The sequence below is a fragment of the Berghia stephanieae genome, chromosome 10 (genome assembly GCF_034508935.2).
Source record: "Berghia stephanieae isolate SIO BIC M18660-M18661 chromosome 10, UCSD_Bste_1.3, whole genome shotgun sequence".
Classification (NCBI taxonomy): domain Eukaryota; kingdom Metazoa; phylum Mollusca; class Gastropoda; order Nudibranchia; family Aeolidiidae; genus Berghia; species Berghia stephanieae.
Genome location: NC_088369.1, coordinates 17,289,566 through 17,296,959, shown reverse-complemented (window position 1 = coordinate 17,296,959; position 7,394 = coordinate 17,289,566). Strand labels below are relative to the sequence as shown.

General features: G+C 40.9%; 1 protein-coding gene across 3 annotated transcripts in view; it reads left to right on the top strand.

Moving 5' to 3' along the window:
- The first annotated feature begins 4,820 nt into the window (after nt 1–4,820).
- Nucleotides 4,821–7,394, top strand: part of LOC144980740 (uncharacterized) — a 53,545-nt gene continuing 50,971 nt past the window's right edge. For all 3 annotated transcript variants that reach the window (XM_078928479.1, XM_078928477.1, XM_078928478.1), the window contains exon 1: nt 4,821–4,948. The gene's annotated coding sequence lies outside the window, so the exon portion shown is untranslated. The remainder of the gene's footprint in view (nt 4,949–7,394) is intronic.

The following is a 7,394-nucleotide window of genomic DNA, read 5'->3' as shown; positions in this document are numbered from 1 at the left end:
TGGTGTGCAATTCCCTGAGTCCCAGGTTCACTCTCCACTGGCGCCCACCTCCTATAGTGTCAGGTTCATTCTCCTCTGGTACAAAACTCTCATATCCGGCTTCAACTTTCAATGGTATTCATCTCCCTTTAGTCCCAGGTCTATTTCCCATTGATATCCTGTTTACATAGTCCCAGGTTCACTCCCCACTGGCGCCCACCTCCTATAGTGTCAGATTTCTCTCTCCTCTGGTACCCACCTCCCAAATCCGGCTTCAACTCCCAATGGTATCCACCTCCCTTTAGTCCCAGGTTTATTTCCCACTGATATCCTGTTTACATAGTCCCAGGTTCACTCCCCATTGGCGCCCACCCCCTATAGTGTCAGGTTCATTCTCCTCTGGAACCAAGTTTCATATCCGACTTCAACTTTCAATGGTATCCATCTCCCTTTAGTCCCAGGTTTATTTCCCACTGATATCCTGTTTACATAGTCCCAGGTTCACTCCCCACTGGCGCCCACCTCCTATAGTGTCAGGTTCATTCTCCTCTGGTACCAAACTCTCATATCTGGCTTCAACTTTCAATGGTATTCATCTCCCTTTAGTCCCAGGTTTATTTCCCACCTACATCCTTTTTACATAGTCTCAGGTTCACTCCCCACTGGCGCCCACCTCCTATAGTGTCAGGTTTCTCTCTCCTCTGGTACCCAACTCCCAAATCCGGCTTCAACTCCCAATGGTATCCACCTCCCTTTAGTCCCAGGTTTATTTCCCACTGATATCCTGTTTACATAGTCCCAGGTTCACTCCCCACTGGCGCCCACCTCCTATAGTGTCAGGTTCATTCTCCTCTGGTACCAAACTCTCATATCCGGCTTCAACTTTCAATGGTATCTATCTCCCTTTAGTCCCAGGTTAATTTCCCACTGATATCCTTTTTACACAGTCCCAGGTTAACTCCCCACTGGTGTGAAATTCCCTGAGTCCCAGGTTCACTCCCACTGGCGCCCACCTTCTATAGTGTCAGGTTCATTCTCCTCTGGTACTCAACTCCCATATCCGGCTTCAACTTTCAATGGTATCCATCTCCCTTTAGTCCCAGGTTTATTTCCCACTGATATCCTTTTTACACAGTCCCAGGTTAACTCCCCACTGGTGTGCAATTCCCTGACTCCCAGGATCAACCCCCACTGTTGCCAAACTCCCATAACTTTGCCGGATATTGTCGGGTTTCGGCGGGTTTCGGCGGTTTCGGCGGGTTTCGTAATAAAGCACTAATTCTTTTTTACGAAACCCGCCAAAACCGGCCGATAACCTTAGTATCAGGTTCACTCCCGACTGGTGTACACTTCCCTGAGTCTCGGGTTCACTCCCTACAGTTGTCTACTTCCCATAACTTTGCTGGATATTGTCGGGTTTTGCCGGGTTTCGGCGGGTTTCGGCGGGTTTCGTAAAAAAGCACTTGTTCTTTTTTACGAAACCCGCCGAAACCCAGTCCCAGGTTCACTCCCCAATGTTGTACACTTCCCTGAGTTCTAGGTTCACTCCCCACAGCCACCTACTTCCCATAACTTTGTCGGGATTCGTCGGGTTTCGTCGGGTTTCGGCGGGTTTCGGCGGGTTTCGGCGGGTTTCGCAGGGTTTCGGCGGGTTTCGGCGGGTTTCGTAAAAAAGACACACCCAGTTGTCCCAGTGGTCAGGGTATTGCATTTTGACCTGGAAGGACTCGAGTTCAAGCCCCGCTTCAAGTACTTTGTTGTTTTTTTCCTTGGGCAAGATTATCCACCCCTAATTTTCTCAATTTAGACAGCATGGGTGATTTCTGTTGACATTTAAACGTCTGATTCATGGATTATTTAGATTCCTTCATGGCGTGCTTTGCGACGGTACCTATTTTAAAACGCAGTGGCTATTTTTACAGTCCCGTAAAGATGGTTCTCGGGGCTATTTTTACAGTCCCGTAAAGATGGTTCTCGGGGCTATTTTTACAGTCCCGTAAAGATGGTTCTCGGGGCTATTTTTACAGTCCCGTAAAGATGGTTCTCGGGGCTATTTTTACAGTCCCGTAAAGATGGTTCTCGGGGCTATTTTTACAATCCCGTAAAGATGGTTCTCGGGGCTATTTTTACAGTCCCGTAAAGACGGTTCTCATGGCTATTTTTACGGCGTTGATGCGATTCTGTTCAATTATCCGCATAGTTATAGATTATCATCTTTTTGCAGTATTCACAAAACTTCACATATCATTTCTCCCGATATTTAGATGTACAGATCTAGAGGCGGTGAATGAAAGCAAAATTAATTTCATTTAACATATTTAGATCTAAAGCTAAAACTAAAATTAACAAACAATTAATGTAAAGCCAATTCTCTTAGCGATTTTTAAGGTACTGTCATTTTTATTACATATAATTTTTTTATGTTTTTTGCATAAGTTATGTTTGCAGTACAGAACAGCCCGTTTTCTATCATCAGTGGGCAGGTTAGGTTGTATGTCTTGATTTTTTTTCTGTCAAACATACATAATATAGATCTATTATCAAACACTGAATATATATTTAGTTCCTGCTTGAGTCGACACCCCTCAAGATATAATACTTTACAGGTTGGCTTTTGTTTACACTTTACCAGTAAAACCAGTCAGGAAGGACTAACGGTTTATACAATTTTAAAAGACGTAGACGTCTAACATTCAGGGTGCAGTCTTCTCACGTGAGAGTGGGTTTGAATCCAATTTCAGAAAAGAGGCCGTTCACAAACCAATTGGACACATTTGACCATAATTTTAGACCCCCCCCCCCCCTCCCAACCATATTGTGGACAAATGACTACCCCCCCCCCCCCCATGTGGATGTCCATGTTAAAGATGCACATTGCGAAACACCTCATGCTTAAATATTGTTCTTTTGAATAATATTTTTTTTTAAAACAAAGTAAATAATGATGATGATTCTCTACCATGGGCGGTCATGATCCAAAAGAATAGAGGTGCCCAAGACTGATTCTCATTAGGGCGCCGAGGTGGAGAGAGCATTTTGCTTTGGTCCCACCATCGCGTTGCTCCTACTCCTTTACCGATTGACCCAGTGTTTGTTCCGACCAGACAAGAGTGGTCGCTGTATTGCTCCTCCCTTCCCGGTTAGGAGGTTGTTTTATTGTTCTCCGACAAATAAAGAGGTGTTCACCTTGTGGTCAGACCAAGGTTGTGGTTGCCCTGGGTCAGACCCCTCAGCCTAGGCTTTGAGGTACCACTAGGGAAAGAGATAGATAGAGAAAAAGAGAAAGGAAAAAGAGAGAGAGAGAAAGAGAGAGAGAGAGAGAGAGAGAGAGAGAGAGAGAAAAAAAAAAAAAGAAAGAGATTGGGAAAGAATGAAAGAAAGAGAGAGAGGGAGAGAGAGAGAGAGAGAGAGAGAGAGAGAGAGAGAGAGAGAGAGAGAGAGAAAAAGAGAGAGAGGGAAAGAAAGAAAGAAAGGGATAGAGAAAGAATGAAAGAAAGAGAGAGAGAGAGAGAAACAAAGAAAGAATGTAGAAAGACCGGGAGAGAGAGAGAGAGAGAGAGAGAGAGAGAGAGAGAGAGAGAGAGAGAGAGGGAGAAATAGAGGAAGAAAGAGATTGGGAAAGAATGAAAGAAAGAGGGAGAGAGATAGGAAAAAAAGAGAAAGTAAAAAGAAAGAGAGAAGAGAGAGAAAGAGAAAGAAAGAAAGACATAGAGAAAGAATGAAAGAAAGAGGGAGAGAGAGAGAGAGAGAGAGAGAGAGAGAGAGAGAGAGAGAGAGAGAGAGAGAGAGCTGCTAACTAGCCGCACCTGAACGAAGTGAGTGAGAGTTTTAGAGCTAATGGCGTCTACTCAGCCAATCTGTTACTATTTAAAAATCTATTACCACAACGCCGTAAAAATAGCCACCAGAACCGTCTTTACGGGACTGTAAAAATAGCCCCGAGAACCATCTTTACGGGACTGTAAAAATAGCCACTGCGATTTAAAAAATATTTTTTAACGTCATGGCACAAGACCGAAGGGCTAGAGCTCAAGTGGTCGCTGGTTCGGATAAGTATGTAAGTTAAATCTTTTTTTTAATACCAGCCCTGTAAATATGTACAATGTCCTAACAGTGTAAAATATGTTTTAGGTTACACGTAGTTTGGTGTGCTGGTATGTTTCACATAACGTCGATAACACACTGGCTGGTAATGACTTCGGACGTAGACGAATATTATGAATGCACTCAGTTTTTTTGGGTTTTTTTTTGCAGCCTAAGGGGAACAACTGTGTAAATTAGTTCATCGTGTTGTCTGATATGTGTATTGTCCCTTACAATGCTCTTGATTCGCCTCGGATTAAGATTCTATTGCCATTCTTTCATTGGGCATTACTTTTTCTCGTTGTTTTCGTCCGCCTTATTACTGTAATAAGTTTTATTATTATTTTTCAAATCGATGTTCCAAGTCGTCCAGGCTATCCTGTCTCCCTGGGTTGTGTGCCAAGCCTCACATTTTGAGTTCCAATTGAAAATTATCAATTCAATTGATCAAACTAAAAATAAAAAGAAGAAACAAAAATAAACCTTTAGCTTTTATGTAGTGCGATATCCACTTAATATGCTTTTTGAGAGAGAAAGAGAGAGAGAGAGAGAGAGAGAGAGAGAGAGAGAGAGAGAGAGAGAGAGAGAGAGAGAGAGAAAGAGAGGGGGGGGGGGGGGGGGGGGGTGTACAGACGGTCTGTGCACTGTGCACGATCTGCGCCTTGTGGTGCTGTGGATCCCCTTTTTATTATTATTTGTATCGTTGCCTTGAAACTAGCTTGACGAAGTTTTTACTTAACTTTCAGCTTTGTACATGCGCATTTCACGTCCGGTTGTTTCTCAAGATGGCGGAAAATTTACCAATTTGTTATCGTTGCAACTAAAGAAGATTTATAAATTTATGCATTGGTTATTTTCCTCTTAATAATATCCACCACAAATATAGGTATTTGCAATAATTTTTTGGCTTAATTTTTTTTTTGCAATGCATGCAATTTTAAAATGTATTTTCATCCTCGTTTGCAATCGGTCTTGTTAAATTCGGCAGCAGACGCCATAGTCATAGTCATACTCTGGCTGCCACAAAGTGGCACTTTTTGATCTCTACTAGTCTAGTGGCAGTGGCCGCTGATATGCCCAAAGTATGGTGAAACTCGTTTTTTCGAACGTTTCTGTTTTTCCCATCACTATTTTGATCACTATGGTCTTACTTGTGAAGCTATGTCGCAAAGGCAAATGTAATATGTAATGTTGGTTAGTTGGTGTGTCGATTAAAAAAAAGAAACGGACTGCTGACTATTTTCACCGTAGCCGTAGTAGTAGTAGTAAAGTACTGTCCGTACAGTGAAAATAGTGTCTCAGGCTATTTTCATCATACGGTGAAAATCGTCCACCAAAATATTACGGGACGGTGAAAATAGTCTCCCACACACTGTCACTGTCAGTGACTGTCAGGCTTGATATTAATGTTAAAGCAAATGAAGTAAAAATAAAAATGTATCAATTTTTTAATTAATAAGAGCTTTGAGAATCATGGATGCATTTTATGCATATTACATCGATCAGCAATTAATTAGATTGACAGGGAGTAGCTATTCTCGATTCTCACTCTGGGCTGGGTGAGAATAGCCAGAGCCAGCCCTTTTCGCTACTGGCTACTGAGTCACTGTTGGGCTGCTGCCCCTCTCGCTATTCTCATTCAGTGTTAACCAAGATCCTTTCCCCAAAAATCTGATTATATAATAAATAGGTACTTTGGTAAGCGTTCATATAGCACTACAGCAGTGAGCTGATAAATGGCCTAGTGTTTGTGCTTGGTACCCGATTTTTTTTTTACTTTTGAGTGATGAGTCTCAGAAAAAGTTCCATAGATTTTTTTTATGGTTGGATTTTAATGATTTATGTCTTATTTTCGTCAGGAGGAATTAGCCTGTGTTTGGTGTTGTTTTATGTTTAAATTTAAATCAATGTCATTTAGTTTACCTTTTGATCGTGGATAAAATAGGGTATAATTTAGCTTTGGATAATTTTAAAAATTAGAAATTTGTAAATCAAAATTCCAGTGATGGCACGTGATATAACATCTTAACTTTTTATTCAAATTAAATTCAGGGCAAAATTGTATACCACATTCCTGAATTTCGTTCAAGCAAAATCTTACTCAAATCCTAGTGGCCATTTTCGGCCAGTTTTGAAATCCAAATGGTGGTTACGACTGGAAATGCAACAGTTTCAGGTCACAAAGTCTTTATAAAGGCAAAGAGAAGGACATTTTTCAACCTTTAAACTAAAATAACTTTACTTCTGCTCATCTGATTAAAAAAAAAAATTTTATCGTTAAAATCGTGTTGCAAAGCACTTTATAATGATATAGGTTGCATTGAGCTCAATCCAATTTGAATTTTTTACCAAAGTACCTAGCTGATAGGTACTTGCACAAAAAATTGAAAATTCATAGATAGATTTAATTGAATATGGTCACAAAATAAAGCAGTGCTTCCTCTTTTCCGCTGTTATGCGGATTTCCGCATTTTTAATGATCCGTGAAAAATCCGCATTTGTCAAAAACCAAGAGAAATATCCGCGGAAAATTTCAAGAAAAAAAAAATTGCTGAAAAAATGTTTTACCTGTCGCTAGGTGTAAACAATAGAAGAAAATGCGGAATACTATTATTGTGTACAGAATCACACGATTAAGTGACGTCCGCTTGTTTCGTGCTTGTTTACAATGGGCGCCATATTGAACGGCATATCTAGATCGATCTAGATAGTTCAAGTTCTTGTTTGACTCGTGTTTCAAGAGTTGGCTTACTATATTTGATTCTTAAGTTCAAATATTATTCAAATATGCGGTTTTTGAAGGAAGGAGGCAGTGCTTCTGTTGAAACCATTGACAGTACTGTGAAGAACAAGTGGTCATGGAAATGGATAGAGTTAGAGGAGGTGGTTGAGCGATCATTTGACCGAATTGGTGTCTGAGGGTGATTACATTGGTTTGTTTGTATCTAATTAAGGTTTTCTTGTTGACCGGTAATTCCTGACATGTCAAGAAGATTTTTTTTAAAAATTTCTTTCAATTTTTTGCTCCTCAGAAGGTTATTGGAGTGCTTAACAAAAATCATAATTTTGATGCCAAAGTGGCTCCAAATGGCTCTAATTGCATGTCAATTAAAAAAATTTTCCGGGGGAGCATGCCCCCGGTCACCCCTAGGTGGGCTCCCGTCTTTGGCGGGCTTCTAAAAAAATCCTCCTTTTTGACAATTTCTTTGAGGAAGCACTGATAAAGGGCCTGAAAACACAAACATTTTCCTGATATCTCGATTGGTTCAAAAGTTATCACCAAAAATGTGCCTTGAACAGGCTTGACTTTTAGAGTAGAAATCCGTCAAAAA